The sequence below is a fragment of the Lissotriton helveticus genome, chromosome 3_1 (assembly GCF_964261635.1).
Source record: "Lissotriton helveticus chromosome 3_1, aLisHel1.1, whole genome shotgun sequence".
NCBI classification, from domain to species: Eukaryota; Metazoa; Chordata; class Amphibia; order Caudata; family Salamandridae; genus Lissotriton; species Lissotriton helveticus.
In genome coordinates, this window is record NC_136061.1 from 231206568 (window position 1) to 231223499 (window position 16932).

Below are 16932 nucleotides of genomic sequence, written 5' to 3' on the forward strand. Positions count from 1 at the left end.
CCTTGCCCTGCCCCGAAAAACACTGTTAGGAACCTTGGAGTCACAATTGACGACAAACTGTCCATGTCCCCCCACATAAATAAAGTTGTGCACACTAGTATTGGCCTAATGCGAAGTAAAATTGGATACCGTTATCATCTCGGAAACTCCTTATTCAGAGCCTAATAATAGTCGCTTGGATTACGGCAATGCTCTATTTACCGACATTAACGAAAACTGCCTAACCAAGCTTCAAACCCTCCAAAACTCAGCAGCTAGGCTGACCCTCGACCTTCCACCTCACACTCCCTCCGCCCCATGCCTAAAGAAACTGCACTGGCTCCCAGTTAGAAAACGAATCAAATTCAAAATATGCTGTCTGGCTCATAAATTAATAAACGGACATGGACCCAAATACCTGAAGAGAAAACTCCAGGGATATTGCCCAGAGAGAACCCTGCGATCATCCAACAAACTTCTTCTAAAAATCCCAAAGTCCGAACAGTCAGAAATGGGGATAGAAGTTTCTCCAAGATTGGCCCTGCCACATGGAATGCCATACCACTATCTATCAGAACTGACCCTAATCATAAAACGTTTCGAAAAAATCTGAAAACATGGCTCTTCTAACCTGTTGTACAATTTCTTTCTGTTTATCTCTCTCCGATCCTTCTGCAAGCGCTATGAGACCGATTGGTGATGTATGCGCTATACAAAAATAATTACATAACATAACATAGACAAAATAAATCTATCTCCTCCAATTCCTTGTTACCAGGTGCTGATACAGGAAGATGTATATTATGAATGAGGGTGGGATGCACACCTTTTACTTATTTTTTAGAGTCAATATTTATTTATCTTCTGTTTGTCCAAAGTTCATCATTTACGGCGTGCAATACTGGTTTTTGTGCCTCCCCCGGTGACACCTTTGAATCAATGAAGAAGGGTGGGGTAACACATGTCACCCCAAAACCAGTCGCAGCTGCCATCATTGCGCCTTTTGGCAAAATTCCATCCACGTTTTTCCATTTTCAAATATTCCATAGTTTTAACCATATTATTCCACATTTTATCACATTTACTGTGTTACTCTGTCATTTCGCTTCACATTCAGGCTGTATTCTGCCATTTTCCAGATTTCTAATGCTTGAACCGTGCCCTCCGGACCTCATTTTCAAACATGATCAACGCAGTGGTTCGTCCAAACCAATATTTATTTAAAATCCAATGCATTTCGGGCACCTCATTGCCCTTCGTCAGGGAAAACTATAAACAACAATAATAGCAAAAGGTAAACATCGTGTATTCACTTACATCAATTCAATATTAATCTTACACGTCATCTAATCTTAAATAGTTAAATGTTTGTTCATCATAGTCATTTGTGCAAATTTTCTTATGCAACCTGTCGCCTCAGCGCTAGCAAACTCTACCTTTATAAACAGTGCTTATCCAACCACATTTTATCACTCGTATTCAGCGCTATTATGCATAGAGACTGTGGGCTCTTATTCCCCTCCCCGTTTGTATAACGTTTTCTATTCACCCTTTACTATCAGAAACTGCGTTTTATACCCCTTTGTATTTTAACATGATTACCTCGGTTCCTTTTTCAGTAAGTTTTTAGTGTTACAGGAAGATGTGCCATTACCTTTCAGAAGTAGTGAGCAGAGGGACAACTGACTCTCAGTACCAGCTGGAGGGAGAACTCAAGAACAGATGGAGGAGGAAGAGGAAAATATATCTACCATGTGCCTCAACCTACTCCATCAGAAGCTTGCTGGTTTAATTCTTACAAGCCAGATCAAATCTTTACATCTACAACAACATCACAGTCATTAGGGCAGCAAGATAAAGATCAAAGCAACAACCAGGAAAAAATCAATGTTCTTCTATTTTTCAAATAACAGCACAGCCTCCACTTCAGTGCCAAAATCAAAACGTTCCAAGCTCAAAGAAACTAAGAATACTTTCAGAATTCCAAGCTCAGAAAAAGAGATGGCTCACATATTACAGCACAACTGCCAGGTAGAATATTTCAAATTAATAAATATTTGCCTGCACAAACAATTCAACAATATAATCGAAGCCAGCACAATCCAAATAGAATCCAGGATATTTAATGGAGGAATAATAGGAAAGGGTTATACAGCTCTCAAAAATCGGCCTTCTCTCAGGAAAAAGAAATGCATAACGAAGAAGATGATTATTTAGACTAAACCCAGTAAGTAAGCAAAAATGTACTGGAATAGAACATAAATAATCTTGTGGGAAAGAATAACCAGGGGATTTGCAAGGCTCAGTACTACATTTTCAGAGACACACTGTCAGAGATAACATCAATTATAAATACTCAAAATAAAACTGTGAATCAATTGAAACTGCAAATTCAAGCCCCAGACTCAAATATTGACTAGGGTTATTGACTACCAAGATTTTCTAGCCAGGTTCAAGATTTGGAGGAATGTCTCTCTGATAAAAGAGTAACAGTTGGGAGGACAGAAACAGATAGTGGCATTCTACAAACACATCCAGTATCTGAAGCAGAAGAAAAAAGATTATGAGAACAGATCTAGATGATGAAACATAAGGTTTGAGGGAGTCCTTGAAATGAATGAGTTAGGTCCTCCCCTTTTCTAGGATTTAAGGAAGGTTTGTCCAAGTTGCCGGGTGCATACTGTATCATTCACAATGGTAAAAACTGGAACACATCCGAACACGATTCTGGTGAACTTTGAAGAATGCAGTATAAAAAAAAAAATCTAATGAACGTCATCCAACAGAAAACAATCAAGATAGAAAATGAATTTGATCTTACATTTTTTTCTGATAGGTTGTTCAAAGTGATGCTGGGAGTTCAAACATCTGATCCCTCTACTTCAATTGGCATAAGCACAGGCTGGGTTAGTTCAACAAGTGTGTTAGTTCAACAAGGAATAAAAAAAATTAAGAAATCTGAACTGAAGTCTTATGATTCTTGAAAGAAGTGCTAAATTATCTTGTTGTATTTTGAATCACTCAAACTAGTGCTTTGATAGAGATAATAGGGTACAATTGTGGTTGGATTAGAGGGGGTTGTAAGCTTTAACCAAGGAGGTGCAACTCCAGAGCCCCCCATTTTTGGGATGAATTGTTCTCCAGGAGCAAAGATGGATTAGGCTTTGTTAGGAGGAAAGAGAAAGTGGGAGTGAAAAAAGGGGGAGGATGGGGAAGTGGGAAGGAGAAGAATACAGGGAAGAGGCTCCAGTTAGGGAAGACAATATGGAAACTTGATTTTCTATGGATGCTGATATAAATAACTATAGTAGTCTTGAGTATACAATGGTTAAAAATCATAAGATCAGTGGTCATCAGTTGGAATAAGCTAGTAAAAGGAATAGTAGTCTCATGATTGAATTATATATTTGTTCCTAAATGTAAATGGATGAAGCAATGCTAGAAAATGAAAGGTGGTTCCTTCTTGGTTTAGAAGTTTAAAGCCTTCGGTTGTTCTTCAAGAATCTAATTTTAACAAGAAACATTAGGAAAAACAAATTTGAACTGTGTTGAGGCAGACCCATTATTCTTCAATATCTTCTGCTCAGAAAGGAGTAGTCTTTTCACCATGACTTTTCCAGGGCAGATCAAGAATGTCATTTATAAAGAGCAAGGGTGGAGGGTGGAGCGTGGTCATACCTTTCGAAATAAGTGATCAGTCCTTTAGCATTGTCTCCATAATGGCCCAATTAAAGATGATCCTCGGGTCTTTCATTCTTTGCTGTTGGCTATTGCCTCCCTTACCATAATATGAATTATTGGAGGTGATTTCAATGTTTTGCAATCAATGAACAACTAAAATGAAAGTCACTCTGCTGAGAGAATCAAAAATGGCTGAAGTTATGGAGGCATTGAAAAAAAGAGATTGCTGTAATTGACTTTTGGAGATTTCAAAATATTGCTGTGAGGCAGTATATATTCTTATCTAAATCAAACAAGACAGAAACCAGACTTAATTCCCTTCATGGCTTCCATAACTGTAAGGCTAGGGGAGGTAAATGATATCCTAAATTGCTCTTCAGACTACAGAGCTAAAAGATTGACCATAATCTCCTCTGATAAGATAAAGGTGGAAATGAGACAAAGCCTAGTTAAGTGATCAGGAATTTTTTACCAAATTAAACAAATCCTCTATTTTTTGAAGAAAATAAAGGCACCACATGCTCCTGTCAGTAAGCTATTAAAGCAAAATCTACAAGGGAAATTATTTCATATCACAGTCACAAGCAGAAACACAGGGAGAGCTTCTTAAAATGACTCAAAGCAAGACCAGACAAGACACAGTCTGTGTTTTATGACAAGAGAAGCAAATTAGGGTTTCAAGAAGGGAAAGAAGTGAAAGATAATCTCAAAGGCATCATACTGAAAGGGAGATGTTGAGTTTACAGATGATAGGCCAACAGGTGTATGGGGATGAATACTAAAGCCATTAGAAATCTGATGAAATGTGAACAGATATAAAATCCAGAAGACATTGGCCAGTTTTTCTATGATATTTGTCAGAAAATGTATCAGGATATAGGGAGTTTGAACATGCACAGGCGGGTTGTTTGAGGCTAGGAAGGTTGTAGCGTGCCGCAGAGGTATCACTATCTGACCTGTGGAGTGTTTAGATGGTAAGTGCATGCCATGCATTCTCTGCAATTAGGGAACGTCTCTCTAAACGCGGCTGTGATGGATCTCATCAGCGATATTCAAATTCTGCCGGTATATGTAAACCACTTAGAGGCTGTAAGTGTTGTTAAACCAATTGTTTAATCGTGCAATAATGGTTTCTTGACTTCATTCAACATTGAAGAATCATCCTTATTTTTTGCAAAACGATTTCTTTCAATGGTCCCAATGCATTTCAGGCTTCAAGTTAGCTCTTCATAAGGGGAAATCTCCCGCGTTTGTGACGGTGCGCGAAACCGATGTTCATGTACTACACTCACACTTCAATGTTGAATGAGGTCAAGAAACCTTTATTGCACGATTAAACAAAATGTCCAACTAATATTTGTTTCGTTTTATAAAATTCACAGGAGGGTGTGTTTTTTGATCAATTATTTTGTTATCCTTACAGAGCACCTTGAAAAATAATCTTGAAAATATTTTTGAGTATCACTTGTGTGCGTGTGTGTGTGCGTGTGCGTGTGTGCCTTTTTGTGAAATAATCGACAAATGTATTACTTTGGTTGTGGCTCTTTTCTTTTGGTTTGGATTTTTTTAAAATCCTTAATCCAAAATTATACCCTCTTTTTCCCATTTTTACTTCTTACATTTTTACCTATATTATAGTCTTATATCCCAGTCGCTGACCAACGCTTCCTTTCTGCCGTAGTGCATCACTGCCACAATGAGGCTGGTCTAATATTGTGTCAGGTGCCCAGGCTACAGGGGACCCCAAATATCCATTGGAACCTGGGGTGATCAGTACAATAGAAACCACAGTGGTTCTTCTTGGATTATTTATATTATAACTTTATTGACCCAGGAAGAACAACTACTGTTTATATTATATCATTTAATAACCAGCACATTACAAGTTAGCTGTAGAAAGTACACCTCCCAGCTACATATGTACTACTTTATCTGGCTATGAAATATGATACTTCACCTACATCCAAAGTAACTAACTTCACCAAAGGGCACTTGCCCACTAGTAAATATTATTTTTCACTACTTCCCTCTAGTGGACATTCTTAATACTGGAATGTTTGTGCTGATTTTTTTTTTACCATTGAACTGCTAAGGGAATAGTTGAAAGAATTCTCATTCGAAAATAATTTGTTATGGTTGGTTTTAGGTGATTTTGATTGAGTGTATATTTTTTTTCCCCAACAACCTTTATTGCACCTTCAAGCTCACACAGCTGTTGGCCTACAACCCATCGGGCCGGCCGCCATCACATTCCTGTTAGCAAAATGCGGTGAAAGCAGATTGGGATCAGCAAGTCGGTTCATACATCAGCACGCAATTGCCACAATTAAAAGGTACAGCACTGTTGATGATTCGTCCGTTAGTACCGGTTCTTGGTTTTCTATTGGTAAACAACAACAACATAAACAATTCGAGGAATCACATTATGGTCAAGCAGTTCGTTCAGAAGGTCGCATCCACTAATTGTACATAAGCCCCTCCCCAGAGTCTCCATCCCTGGTCCCGTCATTCCCCCATTAAACCTGGTAAGTGTGAGTAGTTGGGCTTACGCGGACGCGGTTCTCCAGGTCCCTTATCTACCAAACGTCGAACCCTCCTTATAGAGTCGTGGTGTATCTAGTGTCCATGGCCCCCCGCCACTGTGTTCAGGATGTGTTCTACTCCTCTTCCCCCTCTTCATCCGATAAGTCTTGTTCATCTATTGGCAAGGGATCACAAATTTCACCCCTATATTCGTTCCACTTAGTCCAGATTTTGTTCCACTTCCCCGGGCACGCCCTACCAGAATACACTGCTCTTTCTGTCACCATGACTCTGTCCATGTTAAGGCACCATTGTGACTTCGTAGGTGCATCTGCCGCCCCCCACCTCTGAGCTATGTCTCGCTTCGCTACGATCAAGCCCACCGTGACCCAAAGACGACCATGCCTGGATAAGTCTGTAGGTTCCCATACGTTCAGTAGGCACCTAGGTGGTTCGGGCAGCAATGAGATTTCCAATGGCTGCGACATCGTGCACATTATTTGCCTCCAGAACTCTAGGATGAGAGGGCAGTCCCATATAGTGTGGTAAAATGTACCCTCCTCCCCGCACCCACGCAGGCAGTAAGGGTGTTGTGCTCTAGCAATACGATGTAACATTGTCCTAGTGTAGTATGTCCTATGTAACACTTTCAATTGCACTAGCCTTAGCCGTGCGGAGATGGCTACTTCCTTGGGCGACGCCAGCGCCTCGTTCCATTCCTGTTCGTCCATGTCACAAGTGTCAACCTCCCATTTCTCTTTCAGTAGGGCCAATGGGTCCGGTAGGTTGTTAAGCAGTTTACGATATATAGGGGAAGTCGCACGGTCTGCCATAAACTCCGTGAGAAGGCAGTCTTCGAGCGGGGAGGATTCCGGCAGTTCGGTGCCAGGGGGCAGGACTGCGAGTAATGCATGTTGTATCTGTATGTACCTGTATAGTTCTCTCTCTCTCATATCGTATAGCTCCCTCAACCTATCAAAAGGTATCACAGCTCCCCTGTCCCAGAGGTCCCCCACCGTGGATAGTCCTATAGTATCCCAGTGGGAGAACCCCCTGCTGTTTCTCATGTTACCCAGGGCTCGAGAGTCCCATAGTGGGGTCAGTTTGGTCAGCTTCCCCTTCCATCCGAGCGCAGTTGTTGCCGTATGCCACAGCGTCGCTGTCAGTTTAGTGGGCCCCACCAATTTGCGCAGTTTACTCCTGTCATACAACGGAGCCAGTAGACTAACCGTACCCAATTGAGCCCTGTCTGCTCGATACGCCGGTTCAGTTTGTGGAGCGTGTAGCCAGTGGTTGACGGGTTTAAGTTGCGCTGCCCAATAATACAGCTTCAGATTAGGCAGTGCAATTCCGCCATCATACCAGCCCCTATGTAACTTGGTCTGTGCAATGCGGGCCGGAAGGTTCCCCCATAGCAGGGTCGAAACCAATGCTGCAATCTTTTGAAAGAGTCTCGGAGTCACCGGGTATGGGGTATTTTCAAGTATATATAAAAATCGGGGAAGGGACTTCATTTTGTATACTGCAGCCCTTCCCAGTAGCGTTAGGGGCAATCCCGCCCAGAACTGAACATCTTGTTTGAGTCATGCCATAGGAGGTCCCAAATTTGTATCCATAAATTCCGCTGGGTCCCTCGTAACATGTATACCTAAGTATTTAAAGGAGGATCCAGCCGCCTTTAGGGGGCAGTCCAACGATAGCGCTGGAGTCGGACCCTTCAGGACATACATCTCTGACTTGTTCCAATTTAACGTATAACCAGACACTGCACCGTGTTCATCACAGAGTTGTAGGAGCGCTGGTATCCCCTGTTCAGGGTCAGTTAAGTAGACTAGCATGTCATCGGCATATAGGGAGAGCCGGTCTTCCCAGCCCTCCTCCCAACGTATCCCCGTCAGCAGCGGGGATGTCCGTATTAAGGTGGCCAGAGGTTCCAGGGAAATCGCAAAGAGCAACGGCGATAGGGGGCAACCCTGTCGAGTGCCTCTCCCTAGAGGGAAGGAACTGGAGATATGGCCATTCGCCACCACCTGCGCTACCGGGTCTGCATAGAGCAACTTAATCCAAGCAATGAATTTGGGGCCGAATCCCAAACGCGACAGGACCTCGAACAAGTAGTTCCACTCTACGAGGTCAAAGGCCATCTTGGCGTCCAGGCTCAAGATCACCGCTTGTGTTGATAACAGGTCCGCCCTAGCTAGAGCCCCATTTAGTCTGCGCAGATTCAGCGCTGTGTTTCTACGTGGCATAAAACCGGATTGATCCGGATGTATGATGTCAGGCAGATGCGGCAGAATCCTGTTCGCTAAAAGCTTGGCGAGGATTTTGGTTTCTGCATTAAGCAGTGAGATGGGTCGATATGAGGAGCAGTCTTCCGGTGGTTTCCCCGGCTTGGGGATAGCTACGATCGTGGCCAATCTCTGATCTGGTGGAAGTACCCCTTTCTCTAAACATTCCGTGAACATTGCTAGCAGATGCGTACTTAGGCTCTCCGATGCCGATTGGTACCATTCTATAGGTATGCCGTTCGGTCCGAGCGCTTTGCCCGGGTTTAAGGCATGCTTGGCCCGTTGGATCTCATCCTCAGTGATATCTGCGTCTAAGTCTGTTACCGCCTCCGAGGAGAGAGTCTGGACTTCGATACGTTCTAAGGCTGCTCTGGCAGTCTCAGGAGTTATCACGTGCTCAGGGGTGTAGACTCCCTTATAGTGGGTCGCAAGCGCCTCTACTATGCGTTCCGGGTTCGTGTGTAACACTCCCCGCTATCCCTCACTTGTTGGATTCCTCTAGAGCTGCCCCCTTTCTTATCGAGCCACGCCAGTATTTTGCCCGCCTTGTCCCCAACCTCGTATATCCTATTCTGGGTGTCAGTTATATGTCCCTGGACCTGGGTCCGCAAATGGTCCGTGTAGAGCTGTTGTTGGAGGTTAAGTGTGTGTAACGAGGTCGGAGTGGGGTTCAATTCGTGTGCCGTCGCCAAGTCCCGTAGCGTTAATTCCAAGGTGGTCAGTTCTTGAGTTTGTACCCGTTTGGAGCCCGTGATCGAGTTCATGGCTTGGCCCCTGAACACTGTCTTGTATGCCTCCCATAAGATTTCTGAGGAGCCTACTGAACCTGTGTTTTCAGTGAAATACAGTGTCGTCATTTTTTTGAGTGCCTTGCGGACTTGGGGAATTTTGAGGTACGAAGCGTGTATGGGGTAGACCCCTTTACGTGCCTTCTCTCGTGTGGATATTGTCAGCGTGATCGGGGAGTGGTCCGAGATGCCCCTTGGGTGAATTTCTATGGTGTCTAAATGTTGGATGCCATTTCCCAGCGCCATGAGGTAGTCAATTCTGGACATGCTACCGTGCACTGCAGAGTGAAAGGTGTATTGTTTAGTCTGAGGGTGGGTGTGTCTCCATATATCGATCAGGCCAATAGCCGTCAGAAAGCGCTGGAAGCGGGAGGGCCCCCCTGCAGGTGGCGTCGCCAGGAACCTATCTAATTGAGTGTCTATGGTGGCATTAAAGTCTCCCCCCAGAATAACATCCCCCTCAGGAAGGGTCAGTAAAAAGTCCGCTAGTTTTGGCAGCTGTACAGAGTGGAGCGCAGGGGGCATATACACAGAAACCAAATTGAGGAGCCGACCCTCCCATTGTCCCTGCAACGCTGTGAAACACCCCAGATCGTCCGTCTTAGTTTGTAAGGGAATGAACCTGGAGGACTTGTGGAGCAGGATACCCGTTCCCCTGGATCTGGACGTGAATTCGGAGTGTATTGCCATTTTATATCCTTTCCTATCTAGTGCTCTGGAAGCCCCCCCTGTTAAGTGTGTTTCCTGCAGTAGTGCTATTGCGGGTTTCAGCCTTTTCAGCGCAGTAAGCACTAGCCCCCTCTTCACCTTATCACCCAGCCCTCGCACATTCCACGTCAGTATTTTTAGGGACAGGTCACGCTGGCCCGGGTCAGTGAGTGGAATGTCTTCCGCCATTCATGGGTATGAAAATGATAGTGCAATCGACCAGATACACAGCACCAAAGCCATCTGTACAGCCACACGTCAAACTGCTTGGGATCCCCCCAGAGGAGCTAGATCCAGTGCGCGGATATCTAAGCATAGTGAAATCGCCCTTGTATATCACAATTTTCCTCAGGATGTCGTTAGTGTGGTGAACCCACTCTGAACCCCGAGTATCTGTACCACAACCATTCCAGAAAGTGCACTGAGTCCTCAGAGAGGGGCCAGACCAGTTTTGTGTGTACCAAAATACCGTTACTGCTACAAAAAGGCTAACATTATTCCTCGACCATACATGTGCATTCCTAACAACCTCAAAACAACCCCCCCCTCACCTCCCTCCCTGCCCCCCTGCTTATCGGACTTCCAACTGCCCGCCACCTCAACTGAGCAGAGTGCTTAACCCATCCCAAAACCAGATTACTTGCGTGTAGGGGGGGAGAGCGTCACCCCCAGCAGGCGGCATCCCTGCTCACATCCGAGGCAAAGCGAGCCAGCGTCCAGTTGCAACTGTGAAATTTTAGTTCCGTTAACAAGAGACAGCGACCATGTTGACTCCTACTAGCTCGGGTCATTCGTTTCCACCTGCTTCCGCTAGGTCCTGAGTTGGGGATCGGCCCGCTCCTCCTCTGCCTGATGTTTGTGACCCCGTCCGGCTGCCCTCGCGATGGCCGTTATTCGGCCTATGAGTCCTCCGATGTCTGTCCACAGTGTGCCAGCCCTCCAGCCAATCCCTGGCCGCGTCGGGGGAGTCGAAGAACCAGACCTTCTTATCAGCTACCACTCGGAGTCGGGCTGGGAAAAGCATTGAGTAAGGCAGTTCCTTTTCTCGTAACGTTTTTTTCACCTCAAGAAAGGTTCGTCGTCTCCGCGATACCTCCGCCGTGTAGTCAGGAAAAAAGGATACCTTGGAATTTTGGATCTGGATGGCCGGAGCCACCCTAGCCGCTTGTAAAATGGCGTCCCGGTCTCTGAAATTAAAGAGTCTCGCCAGTATCGGCCTCGGTGGACCTCCTGTCTTCGGCTTTCCCCCTGGCACCCTGTGAGCTCTTTCCACTGAAAAGAAATGCGAGAGTCCTTTGGGTTGGAGTCTATTTTTGATCATATCTTCCACATAAAGGTCCATTGCCCCCGCGGTTTCAGACTCCGGTACCCCCAAAATTCGGACGTTGTTTCTTCGTGAACGTCCTTCCTGGTCATCTAGTTTCTCTTTCAGGAGTTTGTTGTCCGCTCGCAGGTTACCCATTTCGATTTGCAGTTCTGACACATCTTCAACCAAGGATTTGGTCACCACTTCGACCTGCTTCACCCTCTCGTTCATCTTCTGTAGGTCCGCCCGTATCAGGTTAACTTCGGTCGCTGTCGCCCCCACCGTCTCCTGCACCCGCGCCAACGCCGCCAGAACGTCGTCCAGTGTGGCTTTCTTCGACCCCTCCGAGTCCGCCATTTTCCCCACGGTCTTGCATTGCTCCTGCGGGGGGGTACCCTTGTCATATGCAAATTTGTCGAGCTTGGCTTGTGTGGAACTATTTCTGGGACCTCTGTTCGCCATGTCGGTAGCCCGCGAATGAATGGTCCGTCCACCACCAGGGAGGATAGTGCACTCGCGTCACTTGGATGTAGTTCGTGTATCCGTCGCGGCAGCCCCTGCGCAGGTCCCAACGTCACCCTCTCCACGTGCCCGCCAGCCCGCTAGTACATCCGCTATGAGCAAGTCCGAGTCAGGCAGGGTCCCTTGCAAACTGTTGGCACTCAGGGTGCGTCTTATGTCCCTTTCCTAGTGCAGCGGATCATGTGCCCCTTTCAATCGTCCCGGAGCCGCCTCACAGTGCGATTTTCCCACCGGCCACCGCAGGATATGCAGGTAAACAGGTGGCCTAATGGGAGTTCATGGCACCTGCCCCTACTGCTGCACAGCAAGTCCGAGTAGTATAGGCTCGGGGCACGAGCACTCAGGAGCCAATGGAGATGGAAGAAGAAAAAAGTGGGGGGAGGGGGATTGATTCCACGCGTCCCTCCTAATGTGCTCCCCGGAGGCTTGTGGTGACCACTCACTGGTCTTCACCTCCCCGCTGCCCCACTCTCAGTCCCGCAACACAGGCTTACCCGCCCAGGGGGTTTGCAATGGCGGCCCCTTTCCCGGAGTTGCGGTGTCTCCCGCAGTGTGTCGCGCCCGTTGTATGTGGCTGCGTCCGCTTCGGTAACCTTCCGCTATAGAGGCGGTTCACTCAGGAGGCTGCCGCTCCAACTTGACAAGTTGGTCGGAGGACCGAGACTTCCGGTCGAAGGCACCCGCCGGGGCGCTACTTCCGCCCGGGTGCAGTCCGCAGGCCACCTCGCCGCTGTGATGAGGACAGCAGGCCCCTCCTCACGCACCACAAAGCCGCTGATCGCCGGGCCGCCGCCGCCTCAGAAGTGCCTCGCTCGGTGTCGCACGGTCGCCAGACCCGGTCCGCCCCGACAGTGCATAAAATTTAAAGGATAAGGATATCGGATTTATGGGGGATGCCGCCTTGCTGCGAGAGCCTCCCTAAGCTGCTGCCGCCATCGTTGGCTGCTAGCCACGCCCCCGATTGAGTGTATATTTAACCAATTTGTAGCTAAAATGGTTAAGAGATAGCATGACTTAAATAGACTTCTTGTATCCATTTTCCATTCCATTGTTTATTGTTTTTTGGGCCTTACTAAGGGCCTAATTACGAGCCTGGCGGTCCTTGTGGCGAGGCGGTGGTGGCGGTCTTCTGACCACCACATGCCACCATGAGACTGCCCCAGCTGCCAGTGAACCGCCGTTCCTTGGAGGCCCAGAGGCTGCAATATGCTTGGCGGGACCGTTGTGGTCCCGCCAAGTATATTACGAATTTACTCTCCATCGGGGTTTTCATGGCGGTTCCACTGCCATGAAAACCCTGTATATGCACCGAGGGGGGCAAACCATGCCCCCGTGTGCACACACAGCAGTTCCTGCATGGCATGGACTTATGAGTCCATGCTGTGCAGGAACTGTTTTTGACCTTCCCGTTGTAGTGCCTGTTTTTGAAGGTAGCGCAGATGGAACGCCAAAAAAAACCCTCCAGACACAAGTTTAACTCGTAATCTGGCGGGCGGTCCGACCAAGCATATTATAGTTTCTTCTCTGTTAGGGTTTTCATGGAGATTGCAATGCCATGAAAACCCTGGCGGAGAGGAAACTAAGGGCTCCTACAGGGCCCCCTTGTACCTCACCGTCTGTGTATGCACACAGGGGGGCACAACATGTGCCCCTGTGTGCATGCACTGCAGTTCCTGCATATCATGGACTTTCAAGTCCATGCTGTGCAGGAACTGTTTTTGTTATTCCCATTGTGGTGCCCTGGGAACAACAAAAAAAGCCTGCCAGACAAGAGTTTAACTCTGTGGTTAAGAAAAATAAAAGAAGTGTTTTTGCTGGAAAAGCTGTATTTTAAAAGAGATGGCACACAACGTCAGATTGGAAACATATGGGTGCGGTTTAAGATTTATAATGCAATTTTATTACTAGAAAACCATTCAGGAAATGTAAAGGGTAAAGCGGGCAGCCCGTTTGTGAAGACATATCTTGTCTTCGCCACTAGGTAGGGTGCTTGCAGTTGCACTGAAGGGAGATGAGGATAAAACAATGAACACCTAACGTATATACCTTGTAACTACATTAGCTAAAAACTTGGTTCCACGAATGTTTCCTTTTCTTTTTTTCTTCAAATATTGCTATGCTAGGGTCACAATGCATGGATATTTGTATTTACATTTTTTACAGGCACATTGGTGATGATTTTTCTTTGTGCTCAGGGTAGGATGTGTGTGTGGTTTCTATGCATATGCAATTGCAATGAAGATGGAAGATGTAGACGAATATGGTATGTATGTTGGATTTGCATAACTGTATTTGTTGGGATTTTTCATATGTATGGTGATTTCATGTTTTTAACCTTTGTTTAATCAAAGGAAATGTTGGATACAATTTTTTCTACTTGTTAAAAATATTAAAAAAGAAAAATGAATTAAATAAAAGAACAAAATGAACAAAAATACAAATAGAGGCGTGATGTGTATATATAGCAGTGGGTGGCCCATAGAGCTTATATAAGCCCTTAGCAAAACAACATAGGTCGGGTGGGAGTTTCATTACAACAAATGGTCTATCGACCAGGGGTTCCACAGTATATCCAGAAGAGGGTACCCGGACCCATCAGTTGGTAGCAATGTCAGATGGTTACCTTTTGGAGTGAAGGGAGAACCTAGGGAAGTTAGGAAAGTTTAGCTCCGTAGAAACCCAAAGAGCCCAAAGGGTGAGAGCCCAAAAGATTGAGAGTAGAGAATTACAGAAGTTGGCAGATAATGAATAAGGATGCTGTATGTTAGATTGTGGTGATGGGATCACTGACATAATATTGACTACAAAAATATAGGCATTTAAAATATCGACTCCAAAATATCGACTAAAAAAATATCGAAGTCCTATCTACAAACAGGTAAGTACAAAAATATCGAATCAAAAATATCGTTTAAAAATATGTACTCTATAAAAATATCGAATTTATTAAAATTATTGTAAAATTAAAAAAAATGTAAAAATAAATAACTAAAATATACTTTAAAAAAATACTATTTTATTTGTTAAAACATATATATATATATTGACATAATATTATTAAAAAATATACAATATTATTACCGTAGCATAGCAAAGGTGTTCAAATTACTATTCCCACTCCAATGAGTGCAACAGTAGGGAAAGCGTTGGATAGCGTAGGGGTAAAAATTACTATTCCCACTCCAGTGAGTGCAACAGTAGGGAAAGCGTTGGTTAGCGTAGGGGTAAAAATTACTATTCCCACTCCAGTGGGTGCAACAGTAGGGAAAACGTTGGATAGCGTAGGGATAAAAATTACTATTCCAACTCCAAAGAGTGCAACAGTAGGGAAAGCGTTGGATAGCGTAGGGGTACAAATTACTATTCCCACTGCAAAGAGTGCAACAGTAGGGAAAGTGTTGGATACGTAGGGATAAAAATGACTATTCCCACTCCAGAGAGTGCAACAGTAGGGAAAGTAAATATTTCATATATTATTTAAAAATATATAAATTAATATCTATAAAAAATTAATTAAAAGTAATTACCAATTTAATATAATATAATAATTAATCAATTAAAATTACAAATTAAAATTAATTATTGCAATTAGTTACCTACTAATACAAATTAATTACAAATTAACAATTAATTAATTAACAATTAAAAATGAATGAACAATTAATTCAAATTAAATACAATTAAATAAATTGAATTATTTAATTCATTATAAATAAATTACTTCCCACCCTATAAACCCACAACCCGCTACAGAAAATAAATTAGTAAAATTAACATAATTAGCAATTAATCAATTAAATAAAATTAATTGGCAATTAAAATTTAATTAATTACCCATAAACAATTACTTAACAATTAATTCTAAATAAATACCAATAAATAATTTTACATATTTAATTAATTATAAATAAATTACTTCCCACCCAATTCCCCTATAAACCCACAACCCGCTACAGAAAATAAATTAGTAAAATTAACATAATTAGCAATTAATCAATTAATTAAAATTAATTGCCAATTAAAATTTAATTAATTACCAAATATAAATTAATTAACAGTTAATTAAAAATAAATTAACATATTTAATGAATTATAATTAAATTACTTCCTACCCTATTCCCCTATAAACCCACAACCCGCTACAGAATTAAATTACGCAAAAATTTACAAAAACAAAATTCATTAATTAAAATAAATTATATCATAAATACACACTTTTACACATATAATAACATAAAAAACACTATAAAAAATTCGATATTATTAAAAATTCGATAATTTTAATAACCTATATTATATACTTCGATATGTTAACTTTCTATATTTTTAACATTCGATATTACATTACTTACCTTAAAAACGATATTTTTGATGTCTATATTCTGTCCATTCGATATTTTGTCCATTCTATATTTTAAACTCGATATTATGACCATTCGATATTTTTTACTCGATATTTTGACTGTTTACCGTGGTGATGATTTGATTGTGTGATGTCTTGCGGAGTTGGGATGAGAGTTGAGTGAATGTTGTTTCGGGTCGAACGTGCGCGGTCCATGAGATATGAGGTACAATTTGATTTTGATTTGATGTCAGGCTCGAGGAGTAGCCTAAGATCCCAGTATAGATTTGAGGTGTAGAAAATTTGATTTGATGTAATTGTCTGACTAGTGATTGTAGGGAGTCGTGAAGCACTACCGATGACCCGTCTGAAAATAGGGAATGTGTGTGAGAGAGTTTGTTAGAATCGTGTGGGAAATCTTGGGCACAAGGTGGACCGCAGCGATTCCAGTAACCAGCGCAGGTCGTGGGTCACAATGCAGGAAGGGTTTTGAATGAATGGGTGCTATTGATTTTGTGGGTAAAAGAATATGGTTCAATCATGCGATGATTTAGTGTGTTATGAGATCTTTGTAGAGGAGATAGAGGAGTAGTTACTCGTGTGGGTGAAAAAGCTCTACCCGAGGTTACCCCAGCACATTACATGGCCACAAATGTAGGACTCCATACCATAGTTTGGCTACAAAATTGGCATATGATTACTGAAATGGAGTGAGATTTGGCTTTTCCACACTACAGTTCTTTTAGATTAGAGGTGCTGTATCAGTTGAGGGAGTGATGGCTTCATTGCGACCTC